Consider the following 21,509-nt stretch of genomic DNA (forward strand, 5'->3'; position numbering starts at 1 on the left):
CCATGGTAACATTGGGTCCTCCAAAACCTTTCCATCGAGTTAGAAAAGGGTTGCATTTTTGTTTTTACTATTTCTTTGGACACGCACCGTACTGACATTTTAGATGCTAGAGACCCAATAAACAATGTTTTACTTCACGCGCAGATCACATGTGAGATCATATTGCCTTACATTTAAATATACAGTATTACACAGTACATAAGTGTCTGTATTCCCTGTATTGTTGGGTGCAATATATTTGTGAAAATAAAAGGTAACTAAATTTTGATGAACAAGCCTTGCTTAGATAATTTATTAACAGTTAAACTGGTCACCAAACATAGAAACGTAGGGAAAAGATGTGTCTTTAAAGTGCTCCAGTGGTGCAATCGGTCAGCGCGCGGTACTTATAAGACAGTATCTGTTAAGCTATGCCGAGGTTGTGAGTTCAAGCCTCACCTGGAGCATGTTTGCTTGCTTATTTCTTCTTTTCTGAGGTCATTACTCATTGGTTATCGTTTGCAACCTGAATATTTAATATCATATTACCAAGAAAGCAACAACAACATAGAAATGACTGTGTTTATCACACATCAGCATTGGTTGACAAATCAGGATTGGTTCAACTGCATTGTAAACGCTCCATGAGTCGGTCAACAAAGTGCCAATGCAAAAGACTTTTTACCGTTGGTAAAAGAGTTGCAGCAATCCGTTTTACTGCAATACAGCATGAGGGCCCATATTTTTTGCTCTCATTAGTACCAGCACATTTCCTGCAGGAATTTGGAAAGCAAAAAACACAAAACAACTTCCCTTTTTCCAAGCATTTAAATGACTGATTACTGCGGAAAAAATCAGGCACACACGCAAGTCTCACTGAGCCCCAGTGGCCTAATGGATAAGGCACTGGCCTCCTAAGCCAGTGATTGTGGGTTCAAGTCCCATCTGGGGTGCAAGTTGGTTTGTTGCTTATTCTTCACCACTTGAGATTGTGTTTTGAAGCTTGTTGCGACTGGCCAAACTTTGTTACCAAAAGGCTTCATCCACCACGACATTCCTGTAGGTGCAGTAGCTAAAACATGCCATTTACCATGGTAACATTGGGTCCTCCAAAACCTTTCCATCGAGTTAAAAAAGGGTTGCATTTTTGTTTTTACTATTTCTGGGATGCAAGTTGGTTTGTTGCTTATTCTTCACCACTTGAGATTGTGTTTTGAAGCTTGTTGCGACTGGCCAAACTGTGTTACCAAAAGGCTTCATCCACCACGACATTCCTGTGGGTGCAGTAGCTAAAACATGCCATTTACCATGGTAACATTGGGTCCTCCAAAACCTTTCCATCGAGTTAGAAAAGGGTTGCATTTTTGTTTTTACTATTTCTTTGGACACGCACCGTACTGACATTTTAGATGCTAGAGACCCAATAAACAATGTTTTACTTCACGCGCAGATCACATGTGAGATCATATTGCCTTACATTTAAATATACAGTATTACACAGTACATAAGTGTCTGTATTCCCTGTATTGTTGGGTGCAATATATTTGTGAAAATAGAAGGTAACTAAATTTTGATGAACAAGCCTTGCTTAGATAATTTATTAACAGTTAAACTGGTCACCAAACATAGAAACGTAGGGAAAAGATGTGTCTTCAAAGTGCTCCAGTGGCGCAATCGGTCAGCGCGCGGTACTTATAAGACAGTATCTGTTAAGCTATGCCGAGGTTGTGAGTTCAAGCCTCACCTGGAGCATGTTTGCTTGCTTATTTCTTCTTTTCTGAGGTCATTACTCATTGGTTATCGTTTGCAACCTGAATATTTAATATCATATTACCAAGAAAGCAACAACAACATAGAAATGACTGTGTTTATCACACATCAGCATTGGTTGACAAATCAGGATTGGTTCAACTGCATTGTAAACGCTCCATGAGTCGGTCAACAAAGTGCCAATGCAAAAGACTTTTTACCGTTGGTAAAAGAGTTGCAGCAATCCGTTTTACGGCAATACAGCATGAGGGCCCATATTTTTTGCTCTCATTAGTACCAGCACATTTCCTGCAGGAATTTGGAAAGCAAAAAACACAAAACAACTTCCCTTTTTCCAAGCATTTAAATGACTGATTACTGCGGAAAAAATCAGGCACACACGCAAGTCTCACTGAGCCCCAGTGGCCTAATGGATAAGGCACTGGCCTCCTAAGCCAGGGATTGTGGGTTCAAGTCCCATCTGGGGTGCAAGTTGGTTTGTTGCTTATTCTTCACCACTTGAGATTGTGTTTTGAAGCTTGTTGCGACTGGCCAAACTTTGTTACCAAAAGGCTTCATCCACCACGACATTCCTGTAGGTGCAGTAGCTAAAACATGCCATTTACCATGGTAACATTGGGTCCTCCAAAACCTTTCCATCGAGTTAAAAAAGGGTTGCATTTTTGTTTTTACTATTTCTGGGATGCAAGTTGGTTTGTTGCTTATTCTTCACCACTTGAGATTGTGTTTTGAAGCTTGTTGCGACTGGCCAAACTTTGTTACCAAAAGGCTTCATCCACCACGACATTCCTGTAGGTGCAGTAGCTAAAACATGCCATTTACCATGGTAACATTGGGTCCTCCAAAACCTTTCCATCGAGTTAAAAAAGGGTTGCATTTTTGTTTTTACTATTTCTGGGATGCAAGTTGGTTTGTTGCTTATTCTTCACCACTTGAGATTGTGTTTTTAAGCTTGTTGTGACTGGCCAAACTGTGTTACCAAAAGGCTTCATCCACCACGACATTCCTGTGGGTGCAGTAGCTAAAACATGCCATTTACCATGGTAACATTGGGTCCTCCAAAACCTTTCCATCGAGTTAGAAAAGGGTTGCATTTTTGTTTTTACTATTTCTTTGGACACGCACCATACTGACATTTTAGATGCTAGAGACCCAATAAACAATGTTTTACTTCACGCGCAGATCACATGTGAGATCATATTGCCTTACATTTAAATATACAGTATTACACAGTACATAAGTGTCTGTATTCCCTGTATTGTTGGGTGCAATATATTTGTGAAAATAAAAGGTAACTAAATTTTGATGAACAAGCCTTGCTTAGATAATTTATTAACAGTTAAACTGGTCACCAAACATAGAAACGTAGGGAAAAGATGTGTCTTTAAAGTGCTCCAGTGGCGCAATCGGTCAGCGCGCGGTACTTATAAGACAGTATCTGTTAAGCTATGCCGAGGTTGTGAGTTCAAGCCTCACCTGGAGCATGTTTGCTTGCTTATTTCTTCTTTTCTGAGGTCATTACTCATTGGTTATCGTTTGCAACCTGAATATTTAATATCATATTACCAAGAAAGCAACAACAACATAGAAATGACTGTGTTTATCACACATCAGCATTGGTTGACAAATCAGGATTGGTTCAACTGCATTGTAAACGCTCCATGAGTCGGTCAACAAAGTGCCAATGCAAAAGACTTTTTACCGTTGGTAAAAGAGTTGCAGCAATCCGTTTTACTGCAATACAGCATGAGGGCCCATATTTTTTGCTCTCATTAGTACCAGCACATTTCCTGCAGGAATTTGGAAAGCAAAAAACACAAAACAACTTTCCTTTTTCCAAGCATTTAAATGACTGATTACTGCGGAAAAAATCAGGCACACACGCAAGTCTCACTGAGCCCCAGTGGCCTAATGGATAAGGCACTGGCCTCCTAAGCCAGGGATTGTGGGTTCAAGTCCCATCTGGGGTGCAAGTTGGTTTGTAGCTTATTCTTCACCACTTGAGATTGTGTTTTTAAGCTTGTTGCGACTGGCCAAACTTTGTTACCAAAAGGCTTCATCCACCACGACATTCCTGTAGGTGCAGTAGCTAAAACATGCCATTTACCATGGTAACATTGGGTCCTCCAAAACCTTTCCATCGAGTTAGAAAAGGGTTGCATTTTTGTTTTTACTATTTCTTTGGACACGCACCGTACTGACATTTTAGATGCTAGAGACCCAATAAACAATGTTTTACTTCACGCGCAGATCACATGTGAGATCATATTGCCTTACATTTAAATATACAGTATTACACAGTACATAAGTGTCTGTATTCCCTGTATTGTTGGGTGCAATATATTTGTGAAAATAAAAGGTAACTAAATTTTGATGAACAAGCCTTGCTTAGATAATTTATTAACAGTTAAACTGGTCACCAAACATAGAAACTTAGGGAAAAGATGTGTCTTTAAAGTGCTCCAGTGGCGCAATCGGTCAGCGCGCGGTACTTATAAGACAGTATCTGTTAAGCTATGCCGAGGTTGTGAGTTCAAGCCTCACCTGGAGCATGTTTGCTTGCTTATTTCTTCTTTTCTGAGGTCATTACTCATTGGTTATCGTTTGCAACCTGAATATTTTATATCATATTACCAAGAAAGCAACAACAACATAGAAATGACTGTGTTTATCACACATCAGCATTGGTTGACAAATCAGGATTGGTTCAACTGCATTGTAAACGCTCCATGAGTCGGTCAACAAAGTGCCAATGCAAAAGACTTTTTACCGTTGGTAAAAGAGTTGCAGCAATCCGTTTTACTGCAATACAGCATGAGGGCCCATATTTTTTGCTCTCATTAGTACCAGCACATTTCCTGCAGGAATTTGGAAAGCAAAAAACACAAAACAACTTCCCTTTTTCCAAGCATTTAAATGACTGATTACTGCGGAAAAAATCAGGCACACACGCAAGTCTCACTGAGCCCCAGTGGCCTAATGGATAAGGCACTGGCCTCCTAAGCCAGGGATTGTGGGTTCAAGTCCCATCTGGGGTGCAAGTTGGTTTGTTGCTTATTCTTCACCACTTGAGATTGTGTTTTGAAGCTTGTTGCGACTGGCCAAACTTTGTTACCAAAAGGCTTCATCCACCACGACATTCCTGTAGGTGCAGTAGCTAAAACATGCCATTTACCATGGTACCATTGGGTCCTCCAAAACCTTTCCATCGAGTTAAAAAAGGGTTGCATTTTTGTTTTTAATATTTCTGGGATGCAAGTTGGTTTGTTGCTTATTCTTCACCACTTGAGATTGTGTTTTTAAGCTTGTTGTGACTGGCCAAACTGTGTTACCAAAAGGCTTCATCCACCACGACATTCCTGTGGGTGCAGTAGCTAAAACATGCCATTTACCATGGTAACATTGGGTCCTCCAAAACCTTTCCATCGAGTTAGAAAAGGGTTGCATTTTTGTTTTTACTATTTCTTTGGACACGCACCGTACTGACATTTTAGATGCTAGAGACCCAATAAACAATGTTTTACTTCACGCGCAGATCACATGTGAGATCATATTGCCTTACATTTAAATATACAGTATTACACAGTACATAAGTGTCTGTATTCCCTGTATTGTTGGGTGCAATATATTTGTGAAAATAAAAGGTAACTAAATTTTGATGAACAAGCCTTGCTTAGATAATTTATTAACAGTTAAACTGGTCACCAAACATAGAAACGTAGGGAAAAGATGTGTCTTTAAAGTGCTCCAGTGGCGCAATCGGTCAGCGCGCGGTACTTATAAGACAGTATCTGTTAAGCTATGCCAAGGTTGTGAGTTCAAGCCTCACCTGGAGCATGTTTGCTTGCTTATTTCTTCTTTTCTGAGGTCATTACTCATTGGTTATCGTTTGCAACCTGAATATTTAATATCATATTACCAAGAAAGCAACAACAACATAGAAATGACTGTGTTTATCACACATCAGCATTGGTTGACAAATCAGGATTGGTTCAACTGCATTGTAAACGCTCCATGAGTCGGTCAACAAAGTGCCAATGCAAAAGACTTTTTACCGTTGGTAAAAGAGTTGCAGCAATCCGTTTTACTGCAATACAGCATGAGGGCCCATATTTTTTGCTCTCATTAGTACCAGCACATTTCCTGCAGGAATTTGGAAAGCAAAAAACACAAAACAACTTCCCTTTTTCCAAGCATTTAAATGACTGATTACTGTGGAAAAAATCAGGCACACACACAAGTCTCACTGAGCCCCAGTGGCCTAATGGATAAGGCACTGGCCTCCTAAGCCAGGGATTGTGGGTTCAAGTCCCATCTGGGGTGCAAGTTTGTTTGTTGCTTATTCTTCACCACTTGAGATTGTGTTTTGAAGCTTGTTGCGACTGGCCAAACTTTGTTACCAAAAGGCTTCATCCACCACGACATTCCTGTAGGTGCAGTAGCTAAAACATGCCATTTACCATGGTAACATTGGGTCCTCCAAAACCTTTCCATCGAGTTAAAAAAGGGTTGCATTTTTGTTTTTACTATTTCTGGGATGCAAGTTGGTTTGTTGCTTATTCTTCACCACTTGAGATTGTGTTTTTAAGCTTGTTGTGACTGGCCAAACTGTGTTACCAAAAGGCTTCATCCACCACGACATTCCTGTGGGTGCAGTAGCTAAAACATGCCATTTACCATGGTAACATTGGGTCCTCCAAAACCTTTCCATCGAGTTAGAAAAGGGTTGCATTTTTGTTTTTACTATTTCTTTGGACACGCACCGTACTGACATTTTAGATGCTAGAGACCCAATAAACAATGTTTTACTTCACGCGCAGATCACATGTGAGATCATATTGCCTTACATTTAAATATACAGTATTACACAGTACATAAGTGTCTGTATTGTTGGGTGCAATATATTTGTGAAAATAAAAGGTAACTAAATTTTGATGAACAAGCCTTGCTTAGATAATTTATTAACAGTTAAACTGGTCACCAAACATAGAAACGTAGGGAAAAGATGTGTCTTTAAAGTGCTCCAGTGGCGCAATCGGTCAGCGCGAGGTACTTATAAGACAGTATCTGTTAAGCTATGCCGAGGTTGTGAGTTCAAGCCTCACCTGGAGCATGTTTGCTTGCTTATTTCTTCTTTTCTGAGGTCATTACTCATTGGTTATCGTTTGCAACCTGAATATTTAATATCATATTACCAAGAAAGCAACAACAACATAGAAATGACTGTGTTTATCACACATCAGCATTGGTTGACAAATCAGGATTGGTTCAACTGCATTGTAAACGCTCCATGAGTCGGTCAACAAAGTGCCAATGCAAAAGACTTTTTACCGTTGGTAAAAGAGTTGCAGCAATCCGTTTTACTGCAATACAGCATGAGGGCCCATATTTTTTGCTCTCATTAGTACCAGCACATTTCCTGCAGGAATTTGGAAAGCAAAAAACACAAAACAACTTCCCTTTTTCCAAGCATTTAAATGACTGATTACTGCGGAAAAAATCAGGCACACACGCAAGTCTCACTGAGCCCCAGTGGCCTAATGGATAAGGCACTAGCCTCCTAAGCCAGGGATTGTGGGTTCAAGTCCCATCTGGGGTGCAAGTTGGTTTGTTGCTTATTCTTCACCACTTGAGATTGTGTTTTGAAGCTTGTTGCGACTGGCCAAACTTTGTTACCAAAAGGCTTCATCCACCACGACATTCCTGTAGGTGCAGTAGCTAAAACATGCCATTTACCATGGTAACATTGGGTCCTCCAAAACCTTTCCATCGAGTTAGAAAAGGGTTGCATTTTTGTTTTTACTATTTCTGGGGTGCAAGTTGGTTTGTTGCTTATTCTTCACCACTTGAGATTGTGTTTTAAAGCTTGTTGCGACTGGCCAAACTGTGTTACCAAAAGGCTTCATCCACCACAACATTCCTGTGGGTGCAGTAGCTAAAACATGCCATTTACCATGGTAACATTGGGTCCTCCAAAACCTTTCCATCGAGTTAGAAAAGGGTTGCATTTTTGTTTTTACTATTTCTTTGGACACGCACCGTACTGACATTTTAGATGCTAGAGACCCAATAAACAATGTTTTACTTCACGCGCAGATCACATGTGAGATCATATTGCCTTACATTTAAATATACAGTATTACACAGTACATAAGTGTCTGTATTGTTGGGTGCAATATATTTGTGAAAATAAAAGGTAACTAAATTTTGATGAACAAGCCTTGCTTAGATAATTTATTAACAGTTAAACTGGTCACCAAACATAGAAACGTAGGGAAAAGATGTGTCTTTAAAGTGCTCCAGTGGCGCAATCGGTCAGCGCGAGGTACTTATAAGACAGTATCTGTTAAGCTATGCCGAGGTTGTGAGTTCAAGCCTCACCTGGAGCATGTTTGCTTGCTTATTTCTTCTTTTCTGAGGTCATTACTCATTGGTTATCGTTTGCAACCTGAATATTTAATATCATATTACCAAGAAAGCAACAACAACATAGAAATGACTGTGTTTATCACACATCAGCATTGGTTGACAAATCAGGATTGGTTCAACTGCATTGTAAACGCTCCATGAGTCGGTCAACAAAGTGCCAATGCAAAAGACTTTTTACCGTTGGTAAAAGAGTTGCAGCAATCCGTTTTACTGCAATACAGCATGAGGGCCCATATTTTTTGCTCTCATTAGTACCAGCACATTTCCTGCAGGAATTTGGAAAGCAAAAAACACAAAACAACTTCCCTTTTTCCAAGCATTTAAATGACTGATTACTGCGGAAAAAATCAGGCACACACGCAAGTCTCACTGAGCCCCAGTGGCCTAATGGATAAGGCACTAGCCTCCTAAGCCAGGGATTGTGGGTTCAAGTCCCATCTGGGGTGCAAGTTGGTTTGTTGCTTATTCTTCACCACTTGAGATTGTGTTTTGAAGCTTGTTGCGACTGGCCAAACTTTGTTACCAAAAGGCTTCATCCACCACGACATTCCTGTAGGTGCAGTAGCTAAAACATGCCATTTACCATGGTAACATTGGGTCCTCCAAAACCTTTCCATCGAGTTAGAAAAGGGTTGCATTTTTGTTTTTACTATTTCTGGGGTGCAAGTTGGTTTGTTGCTTATTCTTCACCACTTGAGATTGTGTTTTAAAGCTTGTTGCGACTGGCCAAACTGTGTTACCAAAAGGCTTCATCCACCACAACATTCCTGTGGGTGCAGTAGCTAAAACATGCCATTTACCATGGTAACATTGGGTCCTCCAAAACCTTTCCATCGAGTTAGAAAAGGGTTGCATTTTTGTTTTTACTATTTCTTTGGACACGCACCGTACTGACATTTTAGATGCTAGAGACCCAATAAACAATGTTTTACTTCACGCGCAGATCACATGTGAGATCATATTGCCTTACATTTAAATATACAGTATTACACAGTACATAAGTGTCTGTATTCCCTGTATTGTTGGGTGCAATATATTTGTGAAAATAAAAGGTAACTAAATTTTGATGAACAAGCCTTGCTTAGATAATTTATTAACAGTTAAACTGGTCACCAAACATAGAAACGTAGGGAAAAGATGTGTCTTTAAAGTGCTCCAGTGGCGCAATCGGTCAGCGCGCGGTACTTATAAGACAGTATCTGTTAAGCTATGCCAAGGTTGTGAGTTCAAGCCTCACCTGGAGCATGTTTGCTTTCTTATTTCTTCTTTTCTGAGGTCATTACTCATTGGTTATCGTTTGCAACCTGAATATTTAATATCATATTACCAAGAAAGCAACAACAACATAGAAATGACTGTGTTTATCACACATCAGCATTGGTTGACAAATCAGGATTGGTTCAACTGCATTGTAAACGCTCCATGAGTCGGTCAACAAAGTGCCAATGCAAAAGACTTTTTACCGTTGGTAAAAGAGTTGCAGCAATCCGTTTTACTGCAATACAGCATGAGGGCCCATATTTTTTGCTCTCATTAGTACCAGCACATTTCCTGCAGGAATTTGGAAAGCAAAAAACACAAAACAACTTCCCTTTTTCCAAGCATTTAAATGACTGATTACTGCGGAAAAAATCAGGCACACACACAAGTCTCACTGAGCCCCAGTGGCCTAATGGATAAGGCACTGGCCTCCTAAGCCAGGGATTGTGGGTTCAAGTCCCATCTGGGGTGCAAGTTTGTTTGTTGATTATTCTTCACCACTTGAGATTGTGTTTTGAAGCTTGTTGCGACTGGCCAAACTTTGTTACCAAAAGGCTTCATCCACCACGACATTCCTGTAGGTGCAGTAGCTAAAACATGCCATTTACCATGGTAACATTGGGTCCTCCAAAACCTTTCCATCGAGTTAAAAAAGGGTTGCATTTTTGTTTTTACTATTTCTGGGATGCAAGTTGGTTTGTTGCTTATTCTTCACCACTTGAGATTGTGTTTTTAAGCTTGTTGTGACTGGCCAAACTGTGTTACCAAAAGGCTTCATCCACCACGACATTCCTGTGGGTGCAGTAGCTAAAACATGCCATTTACCATGGTAACATTGGGTCCTCCAAAACCTTTCCATCGAGTTAGAAAAGGGTTGCATTTTTGTTTTTACTATTTCTTTGGACACGCACCGTACTGACATTTTAGATGCTAGAGACCCAATAAACAATGTTTTACTTCACGCGCAGATCACATGTGAGATCATATTGCCTTACATTTAAATATACAGTATTACACAGTACATAAGTGTCTGTATTGTTGGGTGCAATATATTTGTGAAAATAAAAGGTAACTAAATTTTGATGAACAAGCCTTGCTTAGATAATTTATTAACAGTTAAACTGGTCACCAAACATAGAAACGTAGGGAAAAGATGTGTCTTTAAAGTGCTCCAGTGGCGCAATCGGTCAGCGCGCGGTGCTTATAAGACAGTATCTGTTAAGCTATGCCGAGGTTGTGAGTTCAAGCCTCACCTGGAGCATGTTTGCTTGCTTATTTCTTCTTTTCTGAGGTCATTACTCATTGGTTATCATTTGCAACCTGAATATTTAATATCATATTACCAAGAAAGCAACAACAACATAGAAATGACTGTGTTTATCACACATCAGCATTGGTTGACAAATCAGGATTGGTTCAACTGCATTGTAAACGCTCCATGAGTCGGTCAACAAAGTGCCAATGCAAAAGACTTTTTACCGTTGGTAAAAGAGTTGCAGCAATCCGTTTTACTGCAATACAGCATGAGGGCCCATATTTTTTGCTCTCATTAGTACCAGCACATTTCCTGCAGGAATTTGGAAAGCAAAAAACACAAAACAACTTCCCTTTTTCCAAGCATTTAAATGACTGATTACTGCGGAAAAAATCAGGCACACACACAAGTCTCACTGAGCCCCAGTGGCCTAATGGATAAGGCACTGGCCTCCTAAGCCAGTGATTGTGGGTTCAAGTCCCATCTGGGGTGCAAGTTGGTTTGTTGCTTATTCTTCACCACTTGAGATTGTGTTTTGAAGCTTGTTGCGACTGGCCAAACTTTGTTACCAAAAGGCTTCATCCACCACGACATTCCTGTAGGTGCAGGAGCTAAAACATGCCATTTACCATGGTAACATTGGGTCCTCCAAAACCTTTCCATCGAGTTAAAAAAGGGTTGCATTTTTGTTTTTACTATTTCTGGGATGCAAGTTGGTTTGTTGCTTATTCTTCACCACTTGAGATTGTGTTTTGAAGCTTGTTGCGACTGGCCAAACTTTGTTACCAAAAGGCTTCATCCACCACGACATTCCTGTAGGTGCAGTAGCTAAAACATGCCATTTACCATGGTAACATTGGGTCCTCCAAAACCTTTCCATCGAGTTAAAAAAGGGTTGCATTTTTGTTTTTACTATTTCTGGGATGCAAGTTGGTTCGTTGCTTATTCTTCACCACTTGAGATTGTGTTTTTAAGCTTGTTGTGACTGGCCAAACTGTGTTACCAAAAGGCTTCATCCACCACGACATTCCTGTGGGTGCAGTAGCTAAAACATGCCATTTACCATGGTAACATTGGGTCCTCCAAAACCTTTCCATCGAGTTAGAAAAGGGTTGCATTTTTGTTTTTACTATTTGTTTGGACACGCACCGTACTGACATTTTAGATGCTAGAGACCCAATAAACAATGTTTTACTTCACGCGCAGATCACATGTGAGATCATATTGCCTTACATTTAAATATACAGTATTACACAGTACATAAGTGTCTGTATTGTTGGGTGCAATATATTTGTGAAAATAAAAGGTAACTAAATTTTGATGAACAAGCCTTGCTTAGATAATTTATTAACAGTTAAACTGGTCACCAAACATAGAAACGTAGGGAAAAGATGTGTCTTTAAAGTGCTCCAGTGGCGCAATCGGTCAGCGCGAGGTACTTATAAGACAGTATCTGTTAAGCTATGCCGAGGTTGTGAGTTCAAGCCTCACCTGGAGCATGTTTGCTTGCTTATTTCTTCTTTTCTGAGGTCATTACTCATTGGTTATCGTTTGCAACCTGAATATTTAATATCATATTACCAAGAAAGCAACAACAACATAGAAATGACTGTGTTTATCACACATCAGCATTGGTTGACAAATCAGGATTGGTTCAACTGCATTGTAAACGCTCCATGAGTCGGTCAACAAAGTGCCAATGCAAAAGACTTTTTACCGTTGGTAAAAGAGTTGCAGCAATCCGTTTTACTGCAATACAGCATGAGGGCCCATATTTTTTGCTCTCATTAGTACCAGCACATTTCCTGCAGGAATTTGGAAAGCAAAAAACACAAAACAACTTCCCTTTTTCCAAGCATTTAAATGACTGATTACTGCGGAAAAAATCAGGCACACACGCAAGTCTCACTGAGCCCCAGTGGCCTAATGGATAAGGCACTAGCCTCCTAAGCCAGGGATTGTGGGTTCAAGTCCCATCTGGGGTGCAAGTTGGTTTGTTGCTTATTCTTCACCACTTGAGATTGTGTTTTGAAGCTTGTTGCGACTGGCCAAACTTTGTTACCAAAAGGCTTCATCCACCACGACATTCCTGTAGGTGCAGTAGCTAAAACATGCCATTTACCATGGTAACATTGGGTCCTCCAAAACCTTTCCATCGAGTTAGAAAAGGGTTGCATTTTTGTTTTTACTATTTCTGGGGTGCAAGTTGGTTTGTTGCTTATTCTTCACCACTTGAGATTGTGTTTTAAAGCTTGTTGCGACTGGCCAAACTGTGTTACCAAAAGGCTTCATCCACCACAACATTCCTGTGGGTGCAGTAGCTAAAACATGCCATTTACCATGGTAACATTGGGTCCTCCAAAACCTTTCCATCCAGTTAGAAAAGGGTTGCATTTTTGTTTTTACTATTTCTTTGGACACGCACCGTACTGACATTTTAGATGCTAGAGACCCAATAAACAATGTTTTACTTCACGCGCAGATCACATGTGAGATCATATTGCCTTACATTTAAATATACAGTATTACACAGTACATAAGTGTCTGTATTCCCTGTATTGTTGGGTGCAATATATTTGTGAAAATAAAAGGTAACTAAATTTTGATGAACAAGCCTTGCTTAGATAATTTATTAACAGTTAAACTGGTCACCAAACATAGAAACGTAGGGAAAAGATGTGTCTTTAAAGTGCTCCAGTGGCGCAATCGGTCAGCGCGCGGTACTTATAAGACAGTATCTGTTAAGCTATGCCAAGGTTGTGAGTTCAAGCCTCACCTGGAGCGTGTTTGCTTGCTTATTTCTTCTTTTCTGAGGTCATTACTCATTGGTTATCGTTTGCAACCTGAATATTTAATATCATATTACCAAGAAAGCAACAACAACATAGAAATGACTGTGTTTATCACACATCAGCATTGGTTGACAAATCAGGATTGGTTCAACTGCATTGTAAACGCTCCATGAGTCGGTCAACAAAGTGCCAATGCAAAAGACTTTTTACCGTTGGTAAAAGAGTTGCAGCAATCCGTTTTACTGCAATACAGCATGAGGGCCCATATTTTTTGCTCTCATTAGTACCAGCACATTTCCTGCAGGAATTTGGAAAGCAAAAAACACAAAACAACTTCCCTTTTTCCAAGCATTTAAATGACTGATTACTGCGGAAAAAATCAGGCACACACACAAGTCTCACTGAGCCCCAGTGGCCTAATGGATAAGGCACTGGCCTCCTAAGCCAGGGATTGTGGGTTCAAGTCCCATCTGGGGTGCAAGTTTGTTTGTTGATTATTCTTCACCACTTGAGATTGTGTTTTGAAGCTTGTTGCGACTGGCCAAACTTTGTTACCAAAAGGCTTCATCCACCACGACATTCCTGTAGGTGCAGTAGCTAAAACATGCCATTTACCATGGTAACATTGGGTCCTCCAAAACCTTTCCATCGAGTTAAAAAAGGGTTGCATTTTTGTTTTTACTATTTCTGGGATGCAAGTTGGTTTGTTGCTTATTCTTCACCACTTGAGATTGTGTTTTTAAGCTTGTTGCGACTGGCCAAACTGTGTTACCAAAAGGCTTCATCCACCACGACATTCCTGTGGGTGCAGTAGCTAAAACATGCCATTTACCATGGTAACATTGGGTCCTCCAAAACCTTTCCATCGAGTTAGAAAAGGGTTGCATTTTTGTTTTTACTATTTCTTTGGACACGCACCGTACTGACATTTTAGATGCTAGAGACCCAATAAACAATGTTTTACTTCACGCGCAGATCACATGTGAGATCATATTGCCTTACATTTAAATATACAGTATTACACAGTACATAAGTGTCTGTATTGTTGGGTGCAATATATTTGTGAAAATAAAAGGTAACTAAATTTTGATGAACAAGCCTTGCTTAGATAATTTATTAACAGTTAAACTGGTCACCAAACATAGAAACGTAGGGAAAAGATGTGTCTTTAAAGTGCTCCAGTGGCGCAATCGGTCAGCGCGCGGTACTTATAAGACAGTATCTTTTAAGCTATGCCGAGGTTGTGAGTTCAAGCCTCACCTGGAGAATATGTTTGCTTGCTTATTTCTTCTTTTCTGAGGTCATTACTCATTGGTTATCGTTTGCAACCTGAATATTTAATATCATATTACCAAGAAAGCAACAACAACATAGAAATGACTGTGTTTATCACACATCAGCATTGGTTGACAAATCAGGATTGGTTCAACTGCATTGTAAACGCTCCATGAGTCGGTCAACAAAGTGCCAATGCAAAAGACTTTTTACCGTTGGTAAAAGAGTTGCAGCAATCCGTTTTACTGCAATACAGCATGAGGGCCCATATTTTTTGCTCTCATTAGTACCAGCACATTTCCTGCAGGAATTTGGAAAGCAAAAAACACAAAACAACTTCCCTTTTTCCAAGCATTTAAATGACTGATTACTGCGGAAAAAATCAGGCACACACACAAGTCTCACTGAGCCCCAGTGGCCTAATGGATAAGGCACTGGCCTCCTAAGCCAGGGATTGTGGGTTCAAGTCCCATCTGGGGTGCAAGTTGGTTTGTTGCTTATTCTTCACCACTTGAGATTGTGTTTTGAAGCTTGTTGCGACTGGCCAAACTTTGTTACCAAAAGGCTTCATCCACCACGACATTCCTGTAGGTGCAGTAGCTAAAACATGCCATTTACCATGGTAACATTGGGTCCTCCAAAACCTTTCCATCGAGTTAGAAAAGGGTTGCATTTTTGTTTTTACTATTTCTGGGGTGCAAGTTGGTTTGTTGCTTAATCTTCACCACTTGAGATTGTGTTTTTAAGCTTGTTGCGACTGGCCAAACTGTGTTACCAAAAGGCTTCATCCACCACAACATTCCTGTGGGTGCAGTAGCTAAAACATGCCATTTACCATGGTAACATTGGGTCCTCCAAAACCTTTCCATCGAGTTAGAAAAGGGTTGCATTTTTGTTTTTACTATTTCTTTGGACACGCACCGTACTGACATTTTAGATGCTAGAGACCCAATAAACAATGTTTTACTTCACGCGCAGATCACATGTGAGATCATATTGCCTTACATTTAAATATACAGTATTACACAGTACATAAGTGTCTGTATTGTTGGGTGCAATATATTTGTGAAAATAAAAGGTAACTAAATTTTGATGAACAAGCCTTGCTTAGATAATTTATTAACAGTTAAACTGGTCACCAAACATAGAAACGTAGGGAAAAGATGTGTCTTTAAAGTGCTCCAGTGGCGCAATCGGTCAGCGCACGGTACTTATAAGACAGTATCTGTTAAGCTATGCCGAGGTTGTGAGTTCAAGCCTCACCTGGAGCATGTTTGCTTGCTTATTTCTTCTTTTCTGAGGTCATTACTCATTGGTTATCGTTTGCAACCTGAATATTTAATATCATATTACCAAGAAAGCAACAACAACATAGAAATGACTGTGTTTATCACACATCAGCATTGGTTGACAAATCAGGATTGGTTCAACTGCATTGTAAACGCTCCATGAGTCGGTCAACAAAGTGCCAATGCAAAAGACTTTTTACCGTTGGTAAAAGAGTTGCAGCAATCCGTTTTACTGCAATACAGCATGAGGGCCCATATTTTTTGCTCTCATTAGTACCAGCACATTTCCTGCAGGAATTTGGAAAGCAAAAAACACAAAACAACTTCCCTTTTTCCAAGCATTTAAATGACTGATTACTGCGGAAAAAATCAGGCACACACGCAAGTCTCACTGAGCCCCAGTGGCCGAATGGATAAGGCACTGGCCTCCTAAGCCAGGGATTGTGGGTTCAAGTCCCATCTGGGGTGCAAGTTGGTTTCTTGCTTATTCTTCACCACTTGAGATTGTGTTTTGAAGCTTGTTGCGACTGGCCAAACTTTGTTACCAAAAGGCTTCATCCACCACGACATTCCTGTAGGTGCAGTAGCTAAAACATGCCATTTACCATGGTAACATTGGGTCCTCCAAAACCTTTCCATCGAGTTAGAAAAGGGTTGCATTTTTGTTTTTACTATTTCTGGGGTGCAAGTTGGTTTGTTGCTTATTCTTCACCACTTGAGATTGTGTTTTAAAGCTTGTTGCGACTGGCCAAACTGTGTTACCAAAAGGCTTCATCCACCACAACATTCCTGTGGGTGCAGTAGCTAAAACATGCCATTTACCATGGTAACATTGGGTCCTCCAAAACCTTTCCATCGAGTTAGAAAAGGGTTGCATTTTTGTTTTTACTATTTCTTTGGACACGCACCGTACTGACATTTTAGATGCTAGAGACCCAATAAACAATGTTTTACTTCACGCGCAGATCACATGTGAGATCATATTGCCTTACATTTAAATATACAGTATTACACAGTACATAAGTGTCTGTATTCCCTGTATTGTTGGGTGCAATATATTTGTGAAAATAAAAGGTAACTAAATTTTGATGAACAAGCCTTGCTTAGATAATTTATTAACAGTTAAACTGGTCACCAAACATAGAAACGTAGGGAAAAGATGTGTCTTTAAAGTGCTCCAGTGGCGCAATCGGTCAGCGCGCGGTACTTATAAGACAGTATCTGTTAAGCTATGCCGAGGTTGTGAGTTCAAGCCTCACCTGGAGCATGTTTGCTTGCTTATTTCTTCTTTTCTGAGGTCATTACTCATTGGTTATCGTTTGCAACCTGAATATTTAATATCATATTACCAAGAAAGCAACAACAACATAGAAATGACTGTGTTTATCACACATCAGCATTGGTTGACAAATCAGGATTGGTTCAACTGCATTGTAAACGCTCCATGAGTCGGTCAACAAAGTGCCAATGCAAAAGACTTTTTACCGTTGGTTAAAGAGTTGCAGCAATCCGTTTTACTGCAATACAGCATGAGGGCCCATATTTTTTGCTCTCATTAGTACCAGCACATTTCCTGCAGGAATTTGGAAAGCAAAAAACACAAAACAACTTCCCTTTTTCCAAGCATTTAAATGACTGATTACTGCGGAAAAAATCAGGCACACACGCAAGTCTCACTGAGCCCCAGTGGCCTAATGGATAAGGCACTGGCCTCCTAAGCCAGGGATTGTGGGTTCAAGTCCCATCTGGGGTGCAAGTTGGTTTGTTGCTTATTCTTCACCACTTGAGATTGTGTTTTGAAGCTTGTTGCGACTGGCCAATTTTTGTTACCAAAAGGCTTCATCCACCACGACATTCCTGTAGGTGCAGTAGCTAAAACATGCCATTTACCATGGTAACATTGGGTCCTCCAAAACCTTTCCATCGAGTTAGAAAAGGGTTGCATTTTTGTTTTTACTATTTCTGGGGTGCAAGTTGGTTTGTTGCTTATTCTTCACCACTTGAGATTGTGTTTTAAAGCTTGTTGCGACTGGCCAAACTGTGTTACCAAAAGGCTTCATCCACCACAACATTCCTGTGGGTGCAGTAGCTAAAACATGCCATTTACCATGGTAACATTGGGTCCTCCAAAACCTTTCCATCGAGTTAGAAAAGGGTTGCATTTTTGTTTTTACTATTTCTTTGGACACGCACCGTACTGACATTTTAGATGCTAGAGACCCAATAAACAATGTTTTACTTCACGCGCAGATCACATGTGAGATCATATTGCCTTACATTTAAATATACAGTATTACACAGTACATAAGTGTCTGTATTGTTGGGTGCAATATATTTGTGAAAATAAAAGGTAACTAAATTTTGATGAACAAGCCTTGCTTAGATAATTTATTAACAGTTAAACTGGTCACCAAACATAGAAACGTAGGGAAAAGATGTGTCTTTAAAGTGCTCCAGTGGCGCAATCGGTCAGCGCGCGGTACTTATAAGACAGTATCTTTTAAGCTATGCCGAGGTTGTGAGTTCAAGCCTCACCTGGAGAATATGTTTGCTTGCTTATTTCTTCTTTTCTGAGGTCATTACTCATTGGTTATCGTTTGCAACCTGAATATTTAATATCATATTACCAAGAAAGCAACAACAACATAGAAATGACTGTGTTTATCACACATCAGCATTGGTTGACAAATCAGGATTGGTTCAACTGCATTGTAAACGCTCCATGAGTCGGTCAACAAAGTGCCAATGCAAAAGACTTTTTACCGTTGGTAAAAGAGTTGCAGCAATCCGTTTTACTGCAATACAGCATGAGGGCCCATATTTTTTGCTCTCATTAGTACCAGCACATTTCCTGCAGGAATTTGGAAAGCAAAAAACACAAAACAACTTCCCTTTTTCCAAGCATTTAAATGACTGATTACTGCGGAAAAAATCAGACACACACACAAGTCTCACTGAGCCCCAGTGGCCTAATGGATAAGGCACTGGCCTCCTAAGCCAGGGATTGTGGGTTCAAGTCCCATCTGGGGTGCAAGTTGGTTTGTTGCTTATTCTTCACCACTTGAGATTGTGTTTTGAAGCTTGTTGCGACTGGCCAAACTTTGTTACCAAAAGGCTTCATCCACCACGACATTCCTGTAGGTGCAGTAGCTAAAACATGCCATTTACCATGGTAACATTGGGTCCTCCAAAACCTTTCCATCGAGTTAGAAAAGGGTTGCATTTTTGTTTTTACTATTTCTGGGGTGCAAGTTGGTTTGTTGCTTAATCTTCACCACTTGAGATTGTGTTTTTAAGCTTGTTGCGACTGGCCAAACTGTGTTACCAAAAGGCTTCATCCACCACAACATTCCTGTGGGTGCAGTAGCTAAAACATGCCATTTACCATGGTAACATTGGGTCCTCCAAAACCTTTCCATCGAGTTAGAAAAGGGTTGCATTTTTGTTTTTACTATTTCTTTGGACACGCACCGTACTGACATTTTAGATGCTAGAGACCCAATAAACAATGTTTTACTTCACGCGCAGATCACATGTGAGATCATATTGCCTTACATTTAAATATACAGTATTACACAGTACATAAGTGTCTGTATTGTTGGGTGCAATATATTTGTGAAAATAAAAGGTAACTAAATTTTGATGAACAAGCCTTGCTTAGATAATTTATTAACAGTTAAACTGGTCACCAAACATAGAAACGTAGGGAAAAGATGTGTCTTTAAAGTGCTCCAGTGGCGCAATCGGTCAGCGCGCGGTACTTATAAGACAGTATCTGTTAAGCTATGCCGAGGTTGTGAGTTCAAGCCTCACCTGGAGCATGTTTGCTTGCTTATTTCTTCTTTTCTGAGGTCATTACTCATTGGTTATCGTTTGCAACCTGAATATTTAATATCATATTACCAAGAAAGCAACAACAACATAGAAATGACTGTGTTTATCACACATCAGCATTGGTTGACAAATCAGGATTGGTTCAACTGCATTGTAAACGCTCCATGAGTCGGTCAACAAAGTGCCAATGCAAAAGACTTTTTACCGTTGGTAAAAGAGTTGCAGCAATCCGTTTTACTGCAATACAGCATGAGGGCCCATATTTTTTGCTCTCATTAGTACCAGCACATTTCCTGCAGGAATTTGGAAAGCAAAAAACACAAAACAACTTCCCTTTTTCCAAGCATTTAAATGACTGATTACTGCGGAAAAAATCAGGCACACACGCAAGTCTCACTGAGCCCCAGTGGCCGAATGGATAAGGCACTGGCCTCCTAAGCCAGGGATTGTGGGTTCAAGTCCCATCTGGGGTGCAAGTTGGTTTCTTGCTTATTCTTCACCACTTGAGATTGTGTTTTGAAGCTTGTTGCGACTGGCCAAACTTTGTTACCAAAAGGCTTCATCCACCACGACATTCCTGTAGGTGCAGTAGCTAAAACATGCCATTTACCATGGTAACATTGGGTCCTCCAAAACCTTTCCATCGAGTTAGAAAAGGGTTGCATTTTTGTTTTTACTATTTCTGGGGTGCAAGTTGGTTTGTTGCTTATTCTTCACCACTTGAGATTGTGTTTTAAAGCTTGTTGCGACTGGCCAAACTGTGTTACCAAAAGGCTTCATCCACCACAACATTCCTGTGGGTGCAGTAGCTAAAACATGCCATTTACCATGGTAACATTGGGTCCTCCAAAACCTTTCCATCGAGTTAGAAAAGGGTTGCATTTTTGTTTTTACTATTTCTTTGGACACGCACCGTACTGACATTTTAGATGCTAGAGACCCAATAAACAATGTTTTACTTCACGCGCAGATCACATGTGAGATCATATTGCCTTACATTTAAATATACAGTATTACACAGTACATAAGTGTCTGTATTCCCTGTATTGTTGGGTGCAATATATTTGTGAAAATAAAAGGTAACTAAATTTTGATGAACAAGCCTTGCTTAGATAATTTATTAACAGTTAAACTGGTCACCAAACATAGAAACGTAGGGAAAAGATGTGTCTTTAAAGTGCTCCAGTGGCGCAATCGGTCAGCGCGCGGTACTTATAAGACAGTATCTGTTAAGCTATGCCGAGGTTGTGAGTTCAAGCCTCACCTGGAGCATGTTTGCTTGCTTATTTCTTCTTTTCTGAGGTCATTACTCATTGGTTATCGTTTGCAACCTGAATATTTAATATCATATTACCAAGAAAGCAACAACAACATAGAAATGACTGTGTTTATCACACATCAGCATTGGTTGACAAATCAGGATTGGTTCAACTGCATTGTAAACGCTCCATGAGTCGGTCAACAAAGTGCCAATGCAAAAGACTTTTTACCGTTGGTTAAAGAGTTGCAGCAATCCGTTTTACTGCAATACAGCATGAGGGCCCATATTTTTTGCTCTCATTAGTACCAGCACATTTCCTGCAGGAATTTGGAAAGCAAAAAACACAAAACAACTTCCCTTTTTCC

At 40.1% G+C, this 21,509-nt stretch overlaps 1 protein-coding gene and 33 non-coding genes across 38 annotated transcripts in view; 33 read left to right on the forward strand and 1 right to left on the reverse strand.

Annotated features, from left to right (window-relative positions):
* The window catches only part of FER1L5 (fer-1 like family member 5), a 676,118-nt gene that overhangs the window by 130,858 nt on the left and 523,751 nt on the right, over positions 1-21,509 (reverse strand). The window lies entirely within an intron of this gene.
* TRNAI-UAU (transfer RNA isoleucine (anticodon UAU)) lies at positions 354-446 on the forward strand. Its single transcript is given in 2 exon segments — positions 354-391; positions 411-446. It is a non-coding gene; the product is annotated as a tRNA-Ile (tRNA).
* TRNAR-CCU (transfer RNA arginine (anticodon CCU)) lies at positions 860-932 on the forward strand. The gene has a single exon. It is a non-coding gene; the product is annotated as a tRNA-Arg (tRNA).
* TRNAI-UAU (transfer RNA isoleucine (anticodon UAU)) lies at positions 1,639-1,731 on the forward strand. Its single transcript is given in 2 exon segments — positions 1,639-1,676; positions 1,696-1,731. It is a non-coding gene; the product is annotated as a tRNA-Ile (tRNA).
* On the forward strand, positions 2,145-2,217 carry TRNAR-CCU (transfer RNA arginine (anticodon CCU)). Its single transcript has one exon. It is a non-coding gene; the product is annotated as a tRNA-Arg (tRNA).
* On the forward strand, positions 3,141-3,233 carry TRNAI-UAU (transfer RNA isoleucine (anticodon UAU)). The gene is given in 2 exon segments: positions 3,141-3,178; positions 3,198-3,233. It is a non-coding gene; the product is annotated as a tRNA-Ile (tRNA).
* Positions 3,647-3,719, forward strand: TRNAR-CCU (transfer RNA arginine (anticodon CCU)). Its single transcript has one exon. It is a non-coding gene; the product is annotated as a tRNA-Arg (tRNA).
* Positions 4,209-4,301, forward strand: TRNAI-UAU (transfer RNA isoleucine (anticodon UAU)). The gene is given in 2 exon segments: positions 4,209-4,246; positions 4,266-4,301. It is a non-coding gene; the product is annotated as a tRNA-Ile (tRNA).
* On the forward strand, positions 4,715-4,787 carry TRNAR-CCU (transfer RNA arginine (anticodon CCU)). Its single transcript has one exon. It is a non-coding gene; the product is annotated as a tRNA-Arg (tRNA).
* Positions 5,494-5,586, forward strand: TRNAI-UAU (transfer RNA isoleucine (anticodon UAU)). The gene is given in 2 exon segments: positions 5,494-5,531; positions 5,551-5,586. It is a non-coding gene; the product is annotated as a tRNA-Ile (tRNA).
* Positions 6,000-6,072, forward strand: TRNAR-CCU (transfer RNA arginine (anticodon CCU)). The gene has a single exon. It is a non-coding gene; the product is annotated as a tRNA-Arg (tRNA).
* On the forward strand, positions 6,770-6,862 carry TRNAI-UAU (transfer RNA isoleucine (anticodon UAU)). Its single transcript is given in 2 exon segments — positions 6,770-6,807; positions 6,827-6,862. It is a non-coding gene; the product is annotated as a tRNA-Ile (tRNA).
* Positions 7,276-7,348, forward strand: TRNAR-CCU (transfer RNA arginine (anticodon CCU)). Its single transcript has one exon. It is a non-coding gene; the product is annotated as a tRNA-Arg (tRNA).
* On the forward strand, positions 8,046-8,138 carry TRNAI-UAU (transfer RNA isoleucine (anticodon UAU)). The gene is given in 2 exon segments: positions 8,046-8,083; positions 8,103-8,138. It is a non-coding gene; the product is annotated as a tRNA-Ile (tRNA).
* TRNAR-CCU (transfer RNA arginine (anticodon CCU)) lies at positions 8,552-8,624 on the forward strand. Its single transcript has one exon. It is a non-coding gene; the product is annotated as a tRNA-Arg (tRNA).
* On the forward strand, positions 9,331-9,423 carry TRNAI-UAU (transfer RNA isoleucine (anticodon UAU)). The gene is given in 2 exon segments: positions 9,331-9,368; positions 9,388-9,423. It is a non-coding gene; the product is annotated as a tRNA-Ile (tRNA).
* On the forward strand, positions 9,837-9,909 carry TRNAR-CCU (transfer RNA arginine (anticodon CCU)). The gene has a single exon. It is a non-coding gene; the product is annotated as a tRNA-Arg (tRNA).
* TRNAI-UAU (transfer RNA isoleucine (anticodon UAU)) lies at positions 10,607-10,699 on the forward strand. Its single transcript is given in 2 exon segments — positions 10,607-10,644; positions 10,664-10,699. It is a non-coding gene; the product is annotated as a tRNA-Ile (tRNA).
* TRNAR-CCU (transfer RNA arginine (anticodon CCU)) lies at positions 11,113-11,185 on the forward strand. The gene has a single exon. It is a non-coding gene; the product is annotated as a tRNA-Arg (tRNA).
* TRNAI-UAU (transfer RNA isoleucine (anticodon UAU)) lies at positions 12,100-12,192 on the forward strand. Its single transcript is given in 2 exon segments — positions 12,100-12,137; positions 12,157-12,192. It is a non-coding gene; the product is annotated as a tRNA-Ile (tRNA).
* On the forward strand, positions 12,606-12,678 carry TRNAR-CCU (transfer RNA arginine (anticodon CCU)). Its single transcript has one exon. It is a non-coding gene; the product is annotated as a tRNA-Arg (tRNA).
* On the forward strand, positions 13,385-13,477 carry TRNAI-UAU (transfer RNA isoleucine (anticodon UAU)). Its single transcript is given in 2 exon segments — positions 13,385-13,422; positions 13,442-13,477. It is a non-coding gene; the product is annotated as a tRNA-Ile (tRNA).
* Positions 13,891-13,963, forward strand: TRNAR-CCU (transfer RNA arginine (anticodon CCU)). The gene has a single exon. It is a non-coding gene; the product is annotated as a tRNA-Arg (tRNA).
* On the forward strand, positions 14,661-14,753 carry TRNAI-UAU (transfer RNA isoleucine (anticodon UAU)). The gene is given in 2 exon segments: positions 14,661-14,698; positions 14,718-14,753. It is a non-coding gene; the product is annotated as a tRNA-Ile (tRNA).
* TRNAR-CCU (transfer RNA arginine (anticodon CCU)) lies at positions 15,169-15,241 on the forward strand. The gene has a single exon. It is a non-coding gene; the product is annotated as a tRNA-Arg (tRNA).
* On the forward strand, positions 15,939-16,031 carry TRNAI-UAU (transfer RNA isoleucine (anticodon UAU)). The gene is given in 2 exon segments: positions 15,939-15,976; positions 15,996-16,031. It is a non-coding gene; the product is annotated as a tRNA-Ile (tRNA).
* Positions 16,445-16,517, forward strand: TRNAR-CCU (transfer RNA arginine (anticodon CCU)). Its single transcript has one exon. It is a non-coding gene; the product is annotated as a tRNA-Arg (tRNA).
* TRNAI-UAU (transfer RNA isoleucine (anticodon UAU)) lies at positions 17,224-17,316 on the forward strand. The gene is given in 2 exon segments: positions 17,224-17,261; positions 17,281-17,316. It is a non-coding gene; the product is annotated as a tRNA-Ile (tRNA).
* Positions 17,730-17,802, forward strand: TRNAR-CCU (transfer RNA arginine (anticodon CCU)). Its single transcript has one exon. It is a non-coding gene; the product is annotated as a tRNA-Arg (tRNA).
* Positions 18,500-18,592, forward strand: TRNAI-UAU (transfer RNA isoleucine (anticodon UAU)). The gene is given in 2 exon segments: positions 18,500-18,537; positions 18,557-18,592. It is a non-coding gene; the product is annotated as a tRNA-Ile (tRNA).
* Positions 19,008-19,080, forward strand: TRNAR-CCU (transfer RNA arginine (anticodon CCU)). The gene has a single exon. It is a non-coding gene; the product is annotated as a tRNA-Arg (tRNA).
* Positions 19,778-19,870, forward strand: TRNAI-UAU (transfer RNA isoleucine (anticodon UAU)). Its single transcript is given in 2 exon segments — positions 19,778-19,815; positions 19,835-19,870. It is a non-coding gene; the product is annotated as a tRNA-Ile (tRNA).
* Positions 20,284-20,356, forward strand: TRNAR-CCU (transfer RNA arginine (anticodon CCU)). Its single transcript has one exon. It is a non-coding gene; the product is annotated as a tRNA-Arg (tRNA).
* TRNAI-UAU (transfer RNA isoleucine (anticodon UAU)) lies at positions 21,063-21,155 on the forward strand. The gene is given in 2 exon segments: positions 21,063-21,100; positions 21,120-21,155. It is a non-coding gene; the product is annotated as a tRNA-Ile (tRNA).

Source organism: Mixophyes fleayi, chromosome 4 (genome assembly GCF_038048845.1).
Source record: "Mixophyes fleayi isolate aMixFle1 chromosome 4, aMixFle1.hap1, whole genome shotgun sequence".
NCBI lineage: Eukaryota > Metazoa > Chordata > Amphibia > Anura > Limnodynastidae > Mixophyes > Mixophyes fleayi.